Source organism: Saccopteryx bilineata, chromosome 4 (genome assembly GCF_036850765.1).
Source record: "Saccopteryx bilineata isolate mSacBil1 chromosome 4, mSacBil1_pri_phased_curated, whole genome shotgun sequence".
In the NCBI taxonomy this organism is placed as follows: Eukaryota; Metazoa; Chordata; class Mammalia; order Chiroptera; family Emballonuridae; genus Saccopteryx; species Saccopteryx bilineata.
Window position 1 is genome coordinate 100,856,065 of NC_089493.1, and position 22,515 is coordinate 100,878,579.

Below are 22,515 nucleotides of genomic sequence, written 5' to 3' on the forward strand. Positions count from 1 at the left end.
CTGTGTGGTAGTTAATGGGCAAGATAATAAAAGGTTGACTTACTATTTCAGTGGTAGTAAGATAGAGTGAAAAGGGCATCTTCAAGAAGTATACAGAAAATAAAATCAACAAAATGTAATGGTTGATTTGATAAGACATGAGGGAGAGAGGAGACTCACCTGGGGAGTCTGGTATGTATTTCATGGAGTCATGGTACTCAGATGCCTCCTGCTCACCCATCAGTATCTAGTCTGAGTATCATTCTACTTGGGAAACTTTCCTTTGTGTTGCCATAATACGTTATATATGTTGCATGTATTTCATGAATGGCATTCTATTACAAATATTGATCGACTGACGATCTATGCAATTTATGACCATTTGACTTTACGACCACAATTGCTAGCCACGACGGCTCCGCATCTGGGAGCGCAAGCGTTGCCCAGCTGGACGTACAACAGTGAGGACCAGATTCTGGTAGCACTACCATCTCCGCATGCACCATTTCAACTGTTATCCCAGACTCAGTACAGCAATTTGTGTTTTGTGTCTTGGATATTTTTCATCAAACCCCTCCCAAGATGTCTACCAAGAGGAAATTGTCTTTGCAAATATTAAACGAGTTGTACTAGTAATGCAGTGTTTTACTTAAACCTGATGAATATAAAAATAAGAAACAAAAAGGTGTAGAGATGATACAATTGGCATATAATGAACATAGAAAATTATGATATATAACGATAATGAAAGAAAATTATGATAAAATATGACTTAAAGATTTTTATAACATCATTTCACAGTACTGTACATATAGCCTACTCAACTTACAACCATATCGTGTTACGACTGGTCTGTCGGAACCAATCATGGTCGTAAGTTGAGCACTAGCTGTATAGTTATATCTGTGAATTTGTTTTCCACAAATGGACTCTTGCAAGCTTCTTCAAGACTGGCACATAGACAGATGACATCAGAGTAATGGCGGGGTAGGAAGCAATATCGATAAATCTCCCCCAAAACTCAACAAGATCTTCAACCAGAAACAGAAAAACCTATACTTGGAGCCTCCAGATGCTTCGCAATACACCCGAAGGTATGGTCGAGTGAAAAATTGGCTAAATATATAACCAAACCCCGAAAAAAATAGGGAGTAAGAAATGCTCCGCCTTCCTCACTAACCTAAACAGGGCAGCTTTCTCTGATAACTGTGAATATAGAAACTGAGGCGGGCAAAGGGGGTGAATAGATGCAGGCCACGGCACAAACAGCTGAACCAGGCTGTGGCACAGAGATCCAAGCCGAGGAAAAACTGATCCTGTGGCAACCCGGGCAATACAAGCTAACACTTGTGCCAAACCCAAACAAAGAAAGACAAGCGGGGCAGCCATTTTACCTGATCTCCTGGTCGGTGCGCAGTTAGTGGGCGAGAGATTTCTTCCTAAGCCCCGAGAGTGGGTGCCCGTGTTACCCCACAGAAAGGCAGAGTCAGAGGCCTTTCTGTGGGCTGAAAGCAGAATCTCTGGGCAGCCCCAGCGCCCTGGGAAAGCAGTGCATGGGAGGGAGCGAGAACTAATTCCAACGGTGGAACTTTTCCATGCTGGTGGGGGTTTCACTCAGAGGGAAACGCGGCCGGCCTCATATCCTGGTCTGCGCGTAGATAGGGAGTGAGAGATTCCTCTGAGTGCCTCGGCAGTGCGCGCCCGTGTTATTGCACAGAGGGGCAGAGTCAGGGGCCTTTGTGTGGGCCAAAGCGGAATCTCAGGCTGCCCCAGTGCCTTGCAAAAGCCGCACATGGGGACGGAGCGAGAGCCAATTCCAACGCTGCAACTTTTCCATGCAGTTGGGGGTTTCACGCAGAGCGTGAGATTGCTGGCCGCATATCCTGGTCTGCGCGCGCAGACAGTGAGTGAGAGTTTCCTCCAAGCACCCCGGAAGTGGGCGCCTGCTTGTGTTACCGGACAGAGTGGCAGAGCCAGAGGTCTTTGAGTGGGCGGAAAGCCCGCCTGATTATGCTAGCAGCTCTGACTGACTGAGCCTTACCCAGAGCCCTGTGCTGAGTGGAAATAGAGTGGGGAGTTGCCAGCTCTTTGAGTCTCTTACTATCCAGGCAGAGGCAGCAGCAACCCCATAGCTGGATTATCAGGCTACTAATTGAGGAAGGAAAGACTAGGAGAAAGGATCCAGAAACACGGACTCTCTCACTGTCAGAGCCTATAAATGCTAATGAGCCTCGACTGCCAACGAGACTAAGGCACAATACATGACATTGCCATAGAGACTTATCAACTGCAAACCTCTACCTGAGCGTGCCAAAGGGGCAGAACCCGGGGTACAGAGTCACCGACCAGGAAGAGGGAGAGAAAAGAAAAAGCAAGAAGAAAACCTCTCAAAATCAAGAATAATCTGCAGACTTTATAACCCATCCCATTTTATTATGTTTGTTCGTTTGTTTCTCTTATCTTCATTCTTGATACTTTTTTTCCTCCTCCAATTTGGCCGATTAACTCTCTGCCGGTCTTACTCTCTCCTCTCCTTGAACTACACTACCCATAAGTGTTACATCTCCCATTATCTTTTCTCTCCTCTTCCTTTCTCTCTATGAGGGTTGCACTCCAAAACCCTTAACTCTCTCTCTCTCCTTTCTTTTTTCTTCTTTTAGTGGTTCCCTCTTTATTTCTCTCTCTCTCTTTCTTTTCTCCCTCTATATTAGTTTCTTCCTTTCTCCTTTACATCTCCTCTCATTCAAACCTCAATAACAAACAAATTATCTTATCTGGGACTCAAACTTATGTTTGTGGAATTTTGGGGGATTTTTACTTCACCTTTTTAACTCACTAGCAGTGCTCCCATCCCTGGCTCTCCATTTTATCTAGTTTTTATTCCACTAATTACAATAGTAATTTTTTAATTTGTCCCCCCATTTTTCTGTTTTCCTCTTATCCCTCTCATCATAACTCTTAGACAACCAACACCTAAAAGCAAATCATTTTAATCTTGACCCAAATTTTTTCCTTATTTGCTTTTTGTGGGTCCATATCCCCTTCTTTTTTTCTTTTTTTCTTCTTTTTTTTGCCCCTTTATTACTTTTCCCCAATTCAGGCCCTCCATCACAGGCATTGTTTGTTATAATTCACAGTTCACCACAAGATTTTCTCAAGAAAGAGGGGAGGGGAGAGGAGAGGAAAAAAGGAGGGGGGGGAATAATTTCCTTTTTTAAAAATTTTTATTTTATTTTATTTTTCTTTATTTCATTATTAATTTTTTTTAAAAAAACAACTCTTTTTGATTTTTATTTTTTATTTTTTTATTTTTAACTTTTTATTCTTTATTAAATCTCATTAATATTATCAACAAAACCACCCTCAGATGCCATTAAGGAAGAGAAAATCAAATATCATGGATACAAAAGAAAGAGAGGTAACACAGCTAGATGAGGAATAATCTATGGAGAAAAAATTTAATATATTGGAAACCTTGGAGTTAAATGACAGAGAATTCAAGACAGAAATTCTAAAAATCCTCCAAGATATACAAGAAAACACAGAAAGCCAATTTAGAGAGCTCAGAAAACAACTCAATGAACACAAAGAATATATGTCCAAGGAAATTGAAACTATAAAAACAAATCAAACAGAGATGAAAAACTCAATTCATGAGCTGAAAAACGAAGTAACAAGCTTAGCTAATAGAACAGGTCAGATAGAAGAGAGGATTAGTGAAATAGAAGACAAGCAACTTGAGGCACAACAGAGAGAAGAAGAAAGAGACTCAAAAATTTTAAAAAATGAGATAGCCCTACAAGAATTATCTGACTCCATCAAAAAGAATAACATAAGAATAATAGGTATATCAGAGGGAGAAGAGAGAGAAAATGGAATGGAGAACATACTCAAACAAATAATAGATGAGAACTTTCCAAGCCTGTGGAAAGAACTAAAGCCTCAAGTTCAAGAAGCAATCAGAACTCCGAGTTTTCTTAACCTCAACAAACCTACTCCAAGGCATATCATAATGAAATTGACACAAACCAACAGCAAAGAAAAAATTCTCAAGGCAGCCAGGGAAAAGAAGAATACAACATATAAAGGAAGGCCCATTAGATTATCATCAGATTTCTCAGCAGATACTCTACAAGCTAGAAGAGAGGGGACCCCAATATTTAAAGTCCTGAAAGAGAGGAACTTTCAGCCACGAATACTATACACATCAAAGCTATCCTTCAAATATGAAGGAGAAATAAAAACATTCACAGATACAGAAAAGATGAGGGAATTTATCATCAGAAAACCCCCACTCCAGGAATTACTAAAGGGGGTTCTCCAATCAGATACAAAGAACAAAAAAACCCAGAGCCACAAGTAAAAGCTCCAAGAAGAAGACAATAAAACCAAATTTAAACTGTGACAACAACAAAAAGAAAGGGGGGAGAGGATGGAGATTAACAGTAGCAAAGGACAATGGAGTGCAAAAGTACTCACAAAATAGTGCGCTACAATGAACAAGGTAGGAACCCTTTTTATACTTAAAGAAAACCACCATTGAACAAACCACTACAGAAGCACATGAGATAAAAACGATAGCAACAGAGGAAACATGTACAGAATACAACCAAATAAAAACAAAAGATAGAAAAACGAAAGAGAAAGATCAAACAATACACAAAACTAACAGAAAGCAATCTATAAAATGGCAATAGGGAACTCACAAGTGTCAATAATTACACTAAATTTAAACAGATTAAACTCACCAATAAAAAAGCACAGAGTAGCAGAATGGATTAAAAAAAAAATCCAACTGTATGCTGCCTACAGAAAACTCATCTAAGTAACAAGGATAAAAACAAATTCAAAGTGAAAGGCTGGAAAACAATACTCCAAGCAAATAACATCCAAAAAAAAGCAGGCGTAGCAATACTCATATCTGATAATGCTGACTACAGGACAGGAAAAGTACTCAGAGACAAAAATGGCCATTTCATAATGGCTAAGGGGACACTGAATCAAGAAGACATAACAATTCTTAATATATATGCACCAAACCAAGGAGGACCAAAATATATAAGACAGCTACTTATTGATCTTAAATCAAAAACTGACAAAAATACAATCATACTTGGAGACCTCAATACACCGCTGACGGTTCTAGATCAGTCATCCAAACAGAGAATCAACAAAGACATAGTGGCCTTAAACAAAACACTAGAGCACCTAGATATGATAGACATCTACAGGACATTTCATCCCAAAGTGACTGAGTATACATTTTTCTCCAGTGTACATAGGTCATTCCCAAGAATTGACCATATGTTGGGCCACAAAAACAACATCAGCAAATTCAGAAAAATTGAAGTTGTGCCAAGCATATTTTCTGATCATAAAGCCTTGAAATTAGAATTCAACTGCAAAAAAGAGGGAAAGAATCCCTCAAAAATGTGGAAACTAAACAACATACTTTTAAAAAATGAATGGGTCAAAGAAGAAATAAGTGCAGAGATCAAAAGATATATACAGACTAATGAAAATGACAATACATCATATCAAAATCTATGGGATGCAGCAAAAGCAGTGATAAGAGGGAAGTTCATATCACTTCAAGCCTATATGAACAAACAAGAGAGAGCCCAAGTGAACCACTTAACTTCCCACCTTAAGGAACTAGAAAAAGAAGAACAAAGACAACCCAAAACCAGCCGAAGAAAGGAGATAATAAAAATCAGAGCAGAAATAAATGAATTAGAGAACAGAAAAACTATGGAAAAAATTAATAGAACAGCCTGACATGTGGTGGCGCAGTGGATAAAGCGTAAACCTGGAAGTGCTGAGGTCGCTGGTTTGAAACCCTGGGCTTGCCTGGTCAAGGCACATATGGGAGTTGATGCTTCCAGCTCCTCCCCCCTTCTCTCTCTCTGTCTCTCCTCTCCCTCTCTCTGTCTCTCCCTCTCCTCTCTAAAAAATGAATAAATAATTTAAAAATAAATAAATAAATAAAATTTAAAAAAAATTAATAGAACAAGGAGCTGGTTTTTTGAAAACATCAACAAAATTGACAAACCCTTGGCAAGACTTACCAAGGAAAAAAGAAAAAGAACTCATATAAACAAAATCCAAAATGAATGAGGAGAAATCACCACAGACACCGTAGATATACAAAGAATTATTGTAGAATACTATGAAAAACTTTATGCCACTAAATTCAACAACCTAGAAGAAATGGATAAATTCCTAGAACAATACAACCTTCCTAGACTGAGTCAAGAAGAAGCAGAAAGCCTAAACAGACCTATCAGTAGAGAAGAAATAGAAAAAACCATTAAAAACCTCCCCAAAAATAAAAGTCCAGGCCCTGACGGCTATACCAGCGAATTTTATCAAACATTCAAAGAAGACTTGGTTCCTATTCTACTCAAAGTCTTCCAAAAAATTGAAGAAGAAGCAATACTTCCAAACACATTTTATGAGGCCAACATAACCCTCATACCAAAACCAGGCAAGGATGGCACAAAAAAAGAAAACTACAGACCAATATCTCTAATGAATACAAATGCTAAAATACTAAACAAAATACTGGCAAACCGAATACAACAACATATTAAAAAAATAATACATTATGATCAAGTGGGATTCATCCCAGAATCTCAAGGATGGTTCAACATACGCAAAACGGTTAACGTAATACACCATATCAACAAAACAAAGAACAAAAACCACATGATCTTATCAATAGATGCAGATAAGGCTTTTGATAAAATAAAACACAATTTTATGTTTAAGACTCTCAACAAAATGGGTATAGAAGGGAAATATCTCAACATAATAAAGGCCATATATGATAAACCATCAGCTAACATCATATTAAATGGCACTAAACTGAAGGCTTTCCCCCTTCAATCAGGAACAAGACAGGATTGTCCACTCTCTTCACTCTTATTTAATGTGGTACTAGAGGTTCTAGCCAGAGCAATCAGACAAGACAAAGAAATAAAAGGCATCCATATAGGAAAAGAAGAAGTAAAGGTATCACTTTTTGCAGATGATATGATCCTATACATCGAAAACCCCAAAGAATCCACAAAAAGACTACTAGAAACAATAAGCCAATACAGTAAGGTCGCAGGATACAAAATTAACATACAGAAGTCAATAGCCTTTCTATATGCCAACAATGAAACAATTGAGAATGAACTCAAAAGAATAATCCCCTTCACGATTGCAATAAAAAAAATAAAATACTTAGGAATAAACATAACAAAGAATGTAAAGGACTTATATAATGAAAACTATAAACCATTGTTAAGGGAAATCGAAAAAGATATAATGAGATGGAAGAATATACCTTGTTCTTGGCTAGGAAGAACAAATATAATCAAGATGGCTATATTACCCAAAGCAATATACAAATTTTATGCAATTCCCATCAAACTTCCAATGACGTTTTTTAAAGAAATAGAGCAAAAAATCATCAGATTTATATGGAACTATCAAAAACCCCAAATAGCCAAAGCAATCCTAAAGAAAAAGAATGAAGCTGGGGGCATTACAATACCTGACTTCAAACTATATTATAGGGCCACGACAATCAAAACAGCATGGTATTGGCAGAAAAATAGACACTCAGACCAATGGAACAGAATAGAAAGTCCAGAAATAAAACCACATATATATAGTCAAATAATTTTTGATAAAGGGGCCAACAACACACAATGGAGAAAAGAAAGCCTCTTCAATAAATGGTGCTGGGAAAACTGGAAAGCCACATGCAAAAGAATGAAACTGGACTACAGTCTCTCCCCCTATACAAAAATTAACTCAAAATGGATCAAAGATCTAAACTTAAGACCTGAAACAATTAAGTACATAGAAGAAGACATAGGTACTCAACTCATGGACCTGGGTTTTAAAGAGCATTTTATGAATTTGACACCACAGGCAAGAGAAGTGAAAGCAAAAATTAATGAATGGGACTACATCAGACTAAGAAGTTTTTGCTCAGCAAGAGAAACTGATATCAAAATAAACAGAAAGCCAACTAAATGAAAAATGATATTTTCAAACAACAGCTCAGATAAGGGCCTAATATCCAAAATATACAAAGAACTCATAAAACTCAACAACAAACAAACAAACAATCCAATAAAAAAATGGGAAGAGGATATGAACAGACAATTCTCCCAGGAAGAAATACAAATGGCCAACAGATATATGAAAAGATGCTCATCCTCTTTAGCTATTACAGAAATGCAAATCAAAACGGCAGTGAGATACCACCTCACACCGGTTCGATTAGCTATTATTAGCAAGACAGGTAATAGCAAATGTTGGAGAGGCTGTGGAGAAAAAGGAACCCTCATACACTGTTGGTGGGAATGTAAAGTAGTACAACCATTATGGAAGAAAGTGTGGTGGTTCCTCAAAAAACTGAAAATAGAACTACCTTATGACCCAGCAATTCCTCTACTGGGTATATACCCCAAAAACTCAGATACATTGATACGTAAAGACACATGCAGCCCCATGTTTTTTGCAGCATTGTTCACAGTGGCCAGGACATGGAAACAACCAAAAAGCCCGTCAATAGATGACTGGATAAAGAATATGTGGCACATATATACTATGGAATACTACTCAGCCATAAGAAATGATGACATCGGAACATTTACAGCAAAATGGTGGGATCTTGATAACATGATACGAAGTGAAATAAGTAAATCAGAAAAAACCAGGAACTGCATTATTCCATACGTAGGTGGGACATAAAAGTGAAACTAAGAGACATTGATAAGAGTGTGGTGGTTACGGGGGGGAGGGGGAAATGGGAGAGGGAAAGGGGGAGGGGGAGGGGCACAAAGAAAACAAGATAACAAGATAGAAGGTGACAGAGGACAATCTGACTTTGGGTGATGGGTATGAAACATAATTGAACGACAAGATAACCTGGACTTGTTATCTTTGAATATATGTATCCTGATTTATTGATGTCACCCCATTAAAAAAATAAAATTTAAAAAAAATAGTACATATGCCAAAGAAATAATAAATATATATAAAAGAAGAGAGATGCATTAAAAAAAAAAAGACTGGCACATAGAAGTATTTCAGTAATATTAGCTTAAACAAAGAAAAAAAATTTAAATGAACTTTTTAAACAAATAAACTATTAACATTTTATATTAAAGTTTTGTTTCTAAAAGTTATCTTTTGGCCCTGGCCAGTTGGCTCAGTGGATTGAGTTTGGCCCTGTGTGCAGACATCCCGGGTTTGGTCCCTGGTCAGAGCACACATGAAAAGTGACCATCTGCTTCTCTTCTCCTCCCTCTTCTCCTTCTCTTTCTCTTCCTCTCTCACAGCCAGTGGTTCAATTGGTCTGAGCATTGGCCCCAAGAGCTGAGGATACTTGGTTGATTCAAGCATCAACTTCACACGAGGGTTGCCGGGTAGATCCCAGTCAGGCAGCATGTGCAAGTCTGTCTTTCTATCTCCCCTCCTCTCACTTAAAAAAATAAAAATAAAAACAAAAGTTATGTTTTGGAAGCCAAGATGGTAATTCTGGTTAATACATTTTGTGTAATTTATTTAATCTGTGCTGTACTGTTGTGTCAATATACTTATTTCTGACTGAGTGATATCATAACACTCTTGATTATTTTAATATCTTATTAGTCATTAATAACAATTACTACTTTAAAATCATTATTGTTATAATAATCTAAATTTTGTTAAATTTAACAAAGTAAATGTTATTTTAATCACTGAAAATTGTTAACAGAATTTTTTAACTCATTTATTATTTCAGAGAACATATATAAAAAATAAGTACAGATTTTCATGCAATTGTTTCAGTGTTCTTAACAATATAATAATTTTTTTCATCTACACATCATTTGTTGTCAGGGGACCCCACAAACATCTTAGTGACGAGAGTAAATATGGTGATTTCCTTTTGAAAAAATACAATGCGACATTTTTGAAGAAATGCAATACAATATTTTTTTCCTAGAAAATCTTGACAGTCCTGAGATTAGCATGGGGAGCACCTGTCACCAGACTTGTTCTCATGATGTAAAGCTGTTGGAAATATAGCTGCTATAACTAACCTCAGTGGACTGGATTTCAACTCTGTGGGAACACACTGAGAGGAACTCTATGTGGAATGGGTTGTCAGAGAAATTCCTTAGGTCTCAAATTCAAACTGAGCTAATATAAGACTTCCTCCCCTTAGTGATCTCAATACTTTATGTCCATGGTCATCATAAGATTCCATTAGGATTCATGGTGAAATTTAGAAAATACCAAATGCTCTCAAGAGAGAGTTACTAGTGTGAGTGCTTTTTAAAAAAACAAAAGAGTTTCTTATTAAGATATGTGATTTCTTCAAAATCCCTTTTGCAGTCTTAAGTCTAGGAGCATCAATTCACCACTGTGGAATTACTATAGTAGTATTAAGTATAAGTAAGTTCTAAATCACAAAATTATCCACAAATAATAAATTGAGACTATTGTCAATTATAAGAATGCAACAACAAATAGCTTTATGATGTGTAGACTGAGGAAAAATCCTTAGTTCAACTTTACTGGGAAATGCAGGTGTTTATCAAATGAGCAAAAATTATAAAGACAGAAAACATTCAGGTTGTAGAGGTTATAAACAATTAGAATCCCTTTTAAGACAGTAATTTGCTATTGTGACATTAAAAATATAAATATACTTTAACCTAGTTTACTAGGTTCCCAGACCCAATTCTAATCGGTGTACAGCAGCAAGTGACAATTCAACTCATTTCTGACACTCTCTACCTGAAAATAGCATCATATTTGACAGGCTAAGGGCTCAGCCCCACAAGACTGTGACCCCACCCCACTTCAGATACCAGGCACAAGCTTAGACTGTTTGTTACCTGTGTTTCTGATTGACCAGTTACAAACTTGAAGTACCAATGACTCCTTCCAACTCAACATAAAAATCACAAATACAAGTTACCTGTATATACCTATATATAGGTGTAAAAATATATGCATATAGTATAAATATTTACATACATTTGTATGAGCATAAAGAAGGGGGTGGAAGGAATCAGAACTATTTTCAGTTCTATTGAGAGGAAAAGAGGTAGCCTTAAAGAGTAGAGATCAAGGTAACCTTAAAGAGTAGATATATATAAAACAACATATATATGTTAAATTATTAAAAACAACAGGGCATCCCAGGTTTAAAAAAATGTGATCAGTGACCACAACAACAGGATATGAAAGGAGGCTAGAATAAGTCAGGTGACATTTTTTAAATAAAGAGAAGACTGATACCAAGCAGTAAAGAAAAAAAAAATGTTGGAAAAAGAGAAACAGTGGACTAGAAGATTATATGGGCCTGGAATACCAGGTATATGACTTTTAGGTTTCATAAGATAGAAACCTGGATATTTTGGAAGATTTTTTTGAGAAGAGGAATGTGCTTTGAAAGGAGGAATTGTCTGGCTATGTACATAATAGAAAACAGGATGAAGGAGGCAGCTGTCAAAGCATTTCTAGAAGAGAACGTCAAGCTTTAGTTTAGGCATATATCATCTCATAGTGAGATATATAACAAAACAACAATATTTAAGCCCCTCCCCCCAGTATTCCCCATTCCTTGGTATTCCTACAGCCTAGAATTGTACTATACATAAAGAAGGATACTATAAATAAATGCTAATGAGGTAAATATAAGGAAACATAGAAAATGAGAAGCATTTTTAAGGAATAATTTAATGGAACATGATTAATGGATATAAGGAATGACCAAAAATCTCTAATCAAGTATAATTCTAAGGTTTCAAGTATTGATGAAGAAATAATAATAGTGATCGCCTTAAATAAGACAAGAAGATATTAAAAATCATTTTGAAGAAAATCTACTGATTATTATTTTATAAGTCCATTTTTCAAAGCAGCAATTTAATCAGTATCACTGTGGAAATGCCATTAGCACTTCATCTTGACTTTAAAAATAAAGAAGGACTTCTGGTCAAGACAATGCAGTAAGTAAACACTGTGTTCACCTTCTCCTACAACCATGTCAAAATTACAACTAAATTACAGAACAATCACCCATGAAAATCACCTGAAGACCAAATGACCAGAACTCTAAATAAGGATATAAAGAAGAAGCCATGCTGTGGTTGGTAGGAGGAGCAGAGATGTGAAACAAGCTGGTCTCACACCTATGTGGGGTGGATAAGAATTGAGAGGAATATCTTGACTGGAGATATACCCTCCAAAAAACGAGAGGTTTCCATCCTCGCACTAGGCATCTCAACCTAGAGCACCAAAGACTGGAAGAGGATTCCCCACAAATTCTGGCTGTGAAAATCAGGGGGAATCTGTCCAATAGAGATGGAGGGCTATTGTAGACCTTGGCTCCTCTAAAAGGGCCCAAGCACAGTCATACTCAATCACAAACATTCGTCCTAAACTCCAGTAAATGGACAGCAGCTCAAAAAGCACCAGGTACATATAAAGAGAAATTGATTGTCTGGCTTTAAGTAAGAACTGAAGAGGCAGATCTCTCCAGAACAAAAGTACTGGCAAACACAACTGTTGTGTTGTTGAGTCTTCCCCACCTCCTGCATGTGTAAACAGACAACAAATCTGAGTCTCTATCAACCTGGCTAACACTGCTCACATCACCCTGATGATTCCTTGAGACCCCACCCCAACACAACTCACAGCTTGAACCTCTTTCAGTAGCTGATTCTTAGAAGTGATCAGCCTCATTACCTACAGCAAACTTTCTTAAGATCTCTCAAAGATCCACAAACCTTTAACAAGCAGTGCAGGCTTTGACATGCTGTGTAACTCTTGCTAAGCAACCTCGAACTTGGCATGAGTGGCAGAGGACTTCAGGTGACAATATAGCCTCTTCCAGGTGCCTAGAAACCCAGCATAAACAGCTACCAAATGCAGACCACTTTCTAAACTACTACAAGATGTCCTGGGCCAGGTATAGGAAGCAGATGACTTTAGTCGGCACTGGAATTCTCCTAGAGCTTTTTGAATCAGTGCACCTTGTGGCTGGCTTACAACTACAACAGAGCACCACCACTCAATTAGTTCCACAAATGACACATATAAAGGTGGACTTGGCAGCCACCAAACGCCACTAAGATAAATCTGTTCTAGGGGGTCAGTCTCTGCACAACAGCTTGTCATCTGTTGTCAAGGCCAGTTCTCACAGCCTGGCAGAAGGAGGGTCAATCTCACCACTGACATGCCCATACCAATCAAGGCTCACAACAGGAAGACACACATAAAACACACAAGGGACACCCTGGAGAACATGGTTCAGGTGACTAGAGAGACTCTGGTACTGACCCTACAGTATACCTACTACATAAAGCCACCTTGCCAAACCTAGGAGACATTCTTTTCAAGTGTACCTAAAACATTTTTCCAGGATAGGCCACATTTAAGCTATAAAACCAGTCTCAATGAATTTAAGAAGATTTAAAATCATATCAAGCATTGTCTTCAATTACAATGTTATTAAACTAGAAATCAATTATAAGAAAAAACTAAAAAACACAAAAATACATGAAAGCTAAATAACATGCTACTAAAGAATGACTGGGTTAACAATGAGATCAACATAATATCTTTAAGCCTGACTGGGCAGTGGCGCAGTGGATAGAGGGTCAGACTGTGATGCGGAAGACCCAGATTCGAGACCCCGAGGTCGCCAGCTTGAGTGCGGGCTCATATGGCTTGAGCAAAAATCACCAGCTTGGAGCCAAGGTCGCTGGCTTGAGCAAGGGATTACTCAGTCTGCTGTAGCCTCATGGTGAAGGCACATATGAGAAAGCAATCAATGAACAACTAAAGTGTCACAAGGAAAAACTGATAATTGATGCTTCTTCTCTCTCTCCATTCCTGTCTGTCTATCCCTATCTATCCCTCTCTCTGACTCTCGCTCAGTCTCTAAAAAACAAACAAACAAAAAACATAAAATCTTTGAGACACAGCCAAAGAAGTTTTAAAAAAAAGAAATTTATAGCAATACAGGCCTATTTCAAAGAAAAGTACATCTCAAGTACAATCTAATCTTACACCTAAAATATTTAGAAAAGGAAAAAACATACAAAGCCCAAAGTGAGTAGAAGGAAAGAAATAATAAAGATCAGAGTGGAAATAAACAAAATAGAATCTAAAGAGTAAAAATAAAAAAAAGATTAATGAAACTGAGAGCTAGTTTTTTTGTTTGTCTTTTGTTTTTTTGTTTTGTTTTTTATTTTTTTACAGAGGCAGAGAGAGAGACAGACAGGGATAGAGAAAGATTAGAAGCATCAGTCATTAGTTTTTCATTGCGACACCTTAGTGTTCATTGATTGCTTTCTCATTTGTGCCTTGACCATGGGGCTACAGCAGACCGAGTAACTCCTTGCTCAAGCCAACAACCTTGGGTCCAAGCTGGTGAGCTTTGCTCAAACCAGATGAGCCTGCGCTCAAGCTGGAGTACTCAGGGTCTCAAACCTGGGTCCACATCCCAGACCAACGCTCTATCCACTGCATCACTGCTTGGTCAGGCAACAGAGCTAGTTTTTTAAAAGACAAAAACAATGATAAACCTTAAACAGACTCATCAGTTAAAAAAGAAAAATACCTCACGTAAATAAAATCTGAAATGAAAAAAGAGATGTGACAAATGCCACTCTAGAAATATAAGAATTAAGTGAAATATAAACCATTATATGCCAATGAATTGGACAGCATAGAAGAAATGGACAAATTCCTAGAAACATACAATCTTCTGAGGCTGAATCAAGAAACAGAAAAACTGAACACAATACCAAGTATTAAAATTAAATAAGTAATTAAAAAACTGCCAACAGACAGAAGTCCTGTAACAAATGTTTTCACAGGTGATTTTTATTAAACATTAAAAGAAGAATTAACACCTATCTTTCTAAACTATTTAAAAAATTTGAAAAAGAAGGAAGGCTCCTAAACTCTTTTATATGACCAGCATTACCCTGAGTCCAAAACCAAAACCTCTAAAAAAAAAAAAAAAGAAAGTTATAGGTCAATATCTTTGATGAATATAGATGTACAAATCCTCAACAAAATATAGCAAACCAAATTCAGCAATACTTTAAAAAGATCATACACCATAACTAGTGGGATTTATTTGTGGGATGTAAGTTTGAGTCAAACTCTGCTAATCAATTAATGTGACATTAACATCACATTGACAAAATGAAAGATAAAAATTATATGGTCTTATCAACAGATGCAAAAAAAAAAAGGTATTTATCAAAATTCACCACCCATTTATGATAAAAGCTCTCAACAAAGTGGGAATAGAGGAAACATACCTCAAATAATAAAGGTCATCTATGACAAACCCACAGCCATCATTATACTCAATGTGTAAAAGCTGAAAGTCAGGAACAAAACAAGGATGTTCACTTTCAACACTCCTATTCAACATAGCATTGAAAGTCCAAGCCACAATAATCAAACAAAATAAATAAAATAAAATAATTCAAATTGAGATAAAAGAAGTAAAATTGTCATTATTTGCAGATGGCATGATATTATATAGAGAGAACCCTAAAGACTCCACCAAAAAAAACCAATTAGAACTGACAAGTAAATCTAGTAAAGTAACAGGATACACAATTAAAATCCAGAAGTTAGGTGTGTTTTTATAAACTAATAACTAACTACCAGAAAAGAGAAATTAAGAAAACAGCCCAATTTTTAATTGCTTTTAAAAATGTATCTGAGAATATGTTAATACAAGCAGGTAAAAGACCTAAATATGAGATATAAAGAAAAAAATTAAAGATGATACATATAAAGAGAAGCATACACCATACTCATGGATAAAAATAATTAACATTTTAAAAATGTGTGCACTACTCAAAGCAATCTATAGATTTAAGGTAATTCCTCTCACATTAACAATGGCATTTTTTCACAAAACAAGAACAAATAATCCTAAAATTTATATGCAACCACAAAAGATCATGATAACCACAGCAGTCTTGAGAAAGAATAAAGATGGAGGTATCATGCTACCTGACATTAAACTGTACTACAAATCTATAATAATCAAAACAGCACAGTACAGTTGTGAATACAGACACACAGATTAATAAACAAAATGAAGAACCCAGAAATAAACTAGCACCCACAAGGTCAATTAATATATGATAAATTAGGCAAGAATATACAATGGCATAAAAATAACCTGTTCAATAAATGGTGTTGGAAAAACTGGACAGGTACATGCAAATCAAGGAAACAAGATTCTTTTGTTACACAATAAAAGGGATAAAATAAACTAAATACAAATGTAAAACCTGAAACCACAAAACTCCTTAGAAGAAAACAGGTAGTAAAGTCTTTGACATAGCTGTTAGTAAGATAGATAGATGATAAATGATGATAGATAGATAGATAGATAGATAGATAGATAGATAGATAGATAGATATTCATAGATAGGTAGATAGATTTTTTTGGATATGTCTTCTCAAGCAAGAGAAAAAAAATTGAAGTACATCAAACTAAAAGGCTTTTGCATAACAAAATAAACAAACAAAAATCCATCAACAAAATAAAAAGACAACATACTAAATGAAAGTATCAACCATGATACATTCCATAAAGGGTTAATAACCAAAATATATAAAGATCTCATAAAACTTAACACCAAAAACCCCTCAAATCTGATAAAAAAAAACTGGCAGAAGACGTGAATAGGCATTTCTTCAGAGGACATACAGATGACCAGTAGACATGAAAAAATGTTTCACATCACTAATTATCAGGAAATGCAAATTAAAACCACAAAATACCACTCACACCTGTCAGAATGACTTTCATGATTAAATTATCAAATAACAAATGTTGCTGATGATGTTGAGAAAAGGAAACTTTTGTGCAATGTTGGTTGGATATGAAATGGGTGCAGCTACTGTGGAAAACAGTTTGGAGGTGCCTCAAAAAATTAAAAATAGAACTATAACACTATCCAGCAATCCTACTTCTGGTTATTTATCTGAAGAAATCTAAAAACACTAATTTGAAAAGGTATATGCATCCCTATGTTCACTGCAATATTATTTACAATAGCCATTATATAGAACCAGCCTGTACTCATAGATAGATGTCAATAAAGAAGATATGGTGCACACATACAATAGAATATTATTATGCCATAAAAAGAAGGAAATTTTACAATTTTCAATAATATAGATGAAATTTAGAGACTTTTACATTAAATGAAATAAGTTTGATAGACAAATAATATATGATATCACTTAGTATATGTGGAATCTAAAAAACAAAATAAACAGACAAAAGAAACTCATAGATACAGAAAACATTTTGGTAGTTGCCAGTAGGGAAGGGAGTTGGAGGCTGAGTGAAACAGGTACAGGGATTAAGAAGTATAAATTAGTAGTTATGAGGGTGTGAAAGATGTCCTACTTACAAGCAGTAATATTGTAATAGCCATGTGTGGTGCCAGGTGGGTACTGGACTTTTTGGGGTGATCACTTAGTGTGTTATATAAATGTCTATCCACTATGCTGTACACCTGAACTAATATAATATTGAATGTTAACTATAATTAAAAAGTAAAAAAAAAAAAACTTTAACAAAAACCAATGTGAAGATGTAGTTCTCTGAAAAAAGACAAAATAACTACCATTGCACAGTTACAAAATACTGATGCAGCAATCCACCAAACGTGAATTGAGAACGACTGCAAACAAGAGACTATCTGGGTGCTTGGGAAAGAAAGATAAACAGGATGGCATATTTGCCCTCAGGTGCTTACTTTTCCAAGCGTGACACTGAGTCATGAGTCATTTTGTAGAGTGACTTTATATAAGTGGTCCAAAAGGTGATGTAAGGTTCAATGGTGATGAAGGGAATCTGTTGGGCATTGGAGGGAACTAGACAAAACATTTCTAAGAAGACATTATTTGAGCTTGACATTAAGGACTCAGAATAAAATAAACAATTAGGGGGCAAATAAGGAGAAAGAGAATATTTACAGATGTGCAATGCTCTCATGGTACTACCTGCCAGCAATGTTTTCTAAAAAGAGACCTTTCACCATACCTACTACTTCGGGACAGCAGATGCTACTCTTTTTGGTACCACCCAATCCAAGATGGAGAAGAAGAGTTCTCTAGGATTTGAACTCAGGCTTTCATTTTTTATTATTTTTTATTTTTATTTTTTAATGAGAGAGAGACAAAGACAGTAACAGACAGGAAGGAATAGAGATGGAAACATCAACTCATAGACATGGCATTTAAGTTGTTCATTGATTGACTCTTATATGTGCCTTGACTAGGGATCTCCAACCAAGCCAGCAACTCCTTGCTCAAGCCAAAGACCATGGGGTCATGTTTATGATCCCATGCTCAAGTCAGCAACCCTGTGCTCAAGCTGGTGGGTGCATGCTCAAGCAGGGAGCCTCAGAGTTTGAAACCTGGGACCTCAATATCCCAGGTCAATGCTTTATCCACTTATCCACTGTGCCAACACCACATCAGGCTGAGCTCAGGATTTCCTTTCTTTCTTTCTTTCTTTCTTTCTTTCTTTCTTTCTTTCTTTCTTTCTTTCTTTCTTTCTTTCTTTCTTTCTTTCTTTCTTTTTTTACCACTCAGACTGCATCCTCTCCCTCTTACTCTCTCTAAAGGAAGAGAACGATCATCAATGGCAAAAGGCAGTTGCACAAGCAACACCAAGAGCCAGCTTCACGCCCAGGAGAGAACACTGCAACCCTTCCTTGTGGTTTCAGGTGCTCTACATGATCAGAGAAACTTCTCTAGTAACAAACTGTAGAAATGATCCCTGAAAGTATAGTCTTTCAGGATTTTCTTAATTGTCTGGAATAAAGCACAAAAAATTTGAGAGTTACAGTAAGCTGTGTCCTGCCATTTAAGCTGAACCAAAGAAGTAACCATCATACACCAAGAGAAAACACTAAATAGATGTGCTCAGAAAACAGAAATGTGAAATTTAAAAAAGAAAGATCTTCACAGTGTTAAGGGCCCAACTCCATGTATTCTATAGGCTAAACTTCATTTTTGTTTTAAAAGATTTTATTTATTGATCTTACAGAGAGAGGAGAGAGAGAGTTGGGAGAATGCGAAGTATCAACTCTCATTGCTTGTCATGTGTGCCTTGACCGAGCAAGCCCAGGGTTTCAAACTAGCGACCTCAGAATTCTAGGTCAGCACTCTATCCACTGTGCCAGCACAAGCCAGGCCCAAACTTCATTTTTATCTTTGGTTCCTGTTAGTCAATGTGTTTTTCTAATGATTATAATTTCCTTTTCTTTCCTCCTCTTCCTCCTCCTCTTCCTCATTCTCCCTCTCTTTCTCCTTCTTCTTTCTCTTCTTCTTCTAATTCTTCTTCTCCTTCTTCTTATTCTTGTTCTTCTTTTCTCTCTCTCTCTCTCTCTCTCTTTCTCTTTGTTGCATTTAATTCAAATTTTGTAATATGTAAAGGAAGTCAAACTATATAAATGCCTTATACATTTAGGCAATTCTATTAGGTGAGTTCACATAAATTATGTCACTAAATTCCTCTCAATATGCCTAGTAAGTGGATGTTATTATTCCCATTTTATAATAAAAAAAATTAAGGCTCAGGTTCATGCAGGCTATTAACTAATGAATGATAGACTTGAAATTCTGGTCCAGATCTTGTTCCAAGGCCAAATTTTTCTTCATTGCATCATATTGCATTCCAGGAAGAAATCTACATGCATAAAATCTCACAGAGGTGTAAAAGGCAGTGGAGGTTCCTTACCCTTTTCATGTAGTTAGGGAAAAGATAGCATAGTAGAAAGTTTGTTTTTTTTAAAGAGGCTTGATAGTAGGTTAGTGTGAGCTCATGAGGATGCATTTAGCTAGGGAATGTGAATGATTTAGTTACAATAAAGACTTATACCTCTTTTTGTTGTTGTTAAGCTTTTTTTAAGCTGAGAGAGAAATATCAGATTTAGTTTTCAAAAGACAATAATGGCAGCATAAAAGATAAATTAGAGAAGAAAAAAATTGTTAAAATAAAAATCCCAATGTCATTTTTTAAAGAAATAGAACAAAAAATCACCAGATTTGTATGAAAACATAACAACCCCAAATAGCCAAAGCAACACTGAGGAAAAAGAATGAAGCCAGAGGTATCACACTGCCTGACTTCAAATTATACTACAGAGCCACAGTAATCAAAACAGCATGGTATTGACAGAAAAACAGATATACAGACCAATGGAACAGAATTGAGAGCCCAGAAATAAAACCACATATAGATGGGCAAATAATCTTCAATAAAGGAGCCAAAACACACAATGAAGAAAAGAAAGCTTCTTTAACAAATGGTGATGAGAAAATTGGAAAGCCACATGCAAAAGAATGAAACTTGGCTACAGTTTGTCCCCCTGAACAACAAGTAATTCAAAAACGGATAAAAGATCTAAATATAAGACCTGAAACAATAAATTACAAAGAAGAAAAAACATAAGTACTCAACTCATGGACCTTGCCCATAGAGAACAATTTATAAAATTTACTTCAAAGGCAAAGGAAGTCAAGGCAAAAATAAATGAAAGGAACTATGTCAAACTAAATAGCTTTTGCACAAAAAAGAAACTGACAACAAAATAAATAGGTAGCCAACAAAATGGAAGATGATATTTGCAAGCCACAGCTCCAATAAAGGGTTAATAGTCAAAACATATAAAGAACTCACAGTGCTCAGCAACAAAAAAGCAAACAATCCAATTAAAAAATAAGGAGAGGACATGGACAGACATTTCTCCTAAGAGGATATCAAATGGACAACAGATATATGACACTAGTTATTAGAGAAAAGTAAATCAAAACTACAATAAGATAACCACCTTACACCTGTTAGATTGGCTATTATCAACAAGACAGGTAATAACAAGTATTGGAGGAAATGTGGAGGAAAAGGAACTCTCGTTCACTGCTGGTGGGAATGTAAATTAGTACAACCATTATGGAAGAAAATACAATATGGTGATCCTTCAAAAAAATTAGGAATAGAACTATCATATGACCTAGCAATCCCTTTACTGGGTATCTACTCTAAAACTCAAAAACATTGGTATAATAAGACACATGCACTCCCATGTTCATCACAGCATTATTATTTTTTTTTTTATGTGCCTTTGACCGCGGGCCTTCAGCAGACCAAGTAACCTCTTGCTTGAGCCAGCGACGTTGGGCTCAAGCTGGTGAGCTTTTGCTCAAACCAGATGAGCCCTAGCTCAAGCTGGAGACCTTGGGGTCTTGAACCTGGGTCTTCCGCATCCCAGTCCGATGCTCTATCCACTGCGCCACCACCTGGTCAGGCATCACAGCATTATTTACAGTTGCCAAGACATGGATACAACCAAAGTATCCCTCAGTAGAGGATTGGATAAAGAAGATGTGGTACATATATGCAATGGAATACTACTCAGCCATAAGAAATGATGACATATTGACATTTACAACAGCATGGACATTATACTGACTGAAATAAGTAAATCAGAAAAAGTTTAGAACTGTATGATTTTACACATAGGTGAGATATAAAACTGAGACTCATGTAAATGGATAAAAGTGAAGTGGTTACCAGGGAAGGGGGGGAGATGTGGGGGAAAGGGTGGAGGAAGTGTGTATAGAGGGACAAACATGGTGACAAAGAATTATTTGAGTTTGGGTGATGGGTATACAACATAATCAACAGTTCAAATGCTATACAAATGTTTACCTGAAACTTATGTACTCTTATTGATTGATGTCACCCTGTTAATTTTCTAAATGAAATTTTTAAAAAAATAAAAATTCTTGTGAAAATCTATGGCAAATATGGAAAAGGCCTGATCTAAAGTGGTGATGGTAGAAGAGAGGTTAGATCTCATAGATATTTCAAATAGAATGTCCAGAACCGAGAACCACTTGACAGAAGAGATAAGAGAGTTGAGACTATTTCCGTGGTGTTCAGCTTGGAAACCTGACTTAATGGAGATTCCCATGACAGGGTAACTTAGAGGTGAAGAAAATGGCAAAATTAGGGGTAAATCCTAGAGCTCTTGATCATGTTTAAAATGAACTTCTTGTGCTGAATCATGCTGATATTAGATTCTATCTCACTGGGTTTAAACTCTCTCCTTAAGGCTCAATAAAATGCCAGTATGGAACATGTTATTTTGAATATTTCTCAGTTGCCAAATTTATTGAACTCTGAGCATACACTATTTTAAGTCTAAATCTAGTATAGTCACTGACTTTTAAATTTATTCCTTGGCTGATTGCTTTGGATCTGGGTATTTAAAAAAAATGCAAGAATTCTGTTTAGGAAACAAAAGCTGTTTAGCTGAAATTGGGGTGGTGGTAGCCTCTCCTTTTTGAATTCTGATGTATTGTTCCCCAAAGCAGTCTCCTGAATGAATCTTTTTTCTTTGTTGTATAAGAGCCTTCAAAAGCAGTAAAGAACACTCATTTTTCTACTTGACTTTGTTACTTTGC

General features: G+C 36.3%; 1 non-coding gene across 1 annotated transcript; it reads right to left on the reverse strand.

Annotated features, from left to right (window-relative positions):
* Positions 1–18,627: 18,627 nt before the first annotated feature.
* LOC136336829 (small nucleolar RNA U3) lies at positions 18,628–18,839 on the reverse strand. Its single transcript, XR_010731610.1, has one exon. It is a non-coding gene; the product is annotated as a small nucleolar RNA U3 (small nucleolar RNA).
* Between the last annotated feature and the right edge of the window lie 3,676 nt (positions 18,840–22,515).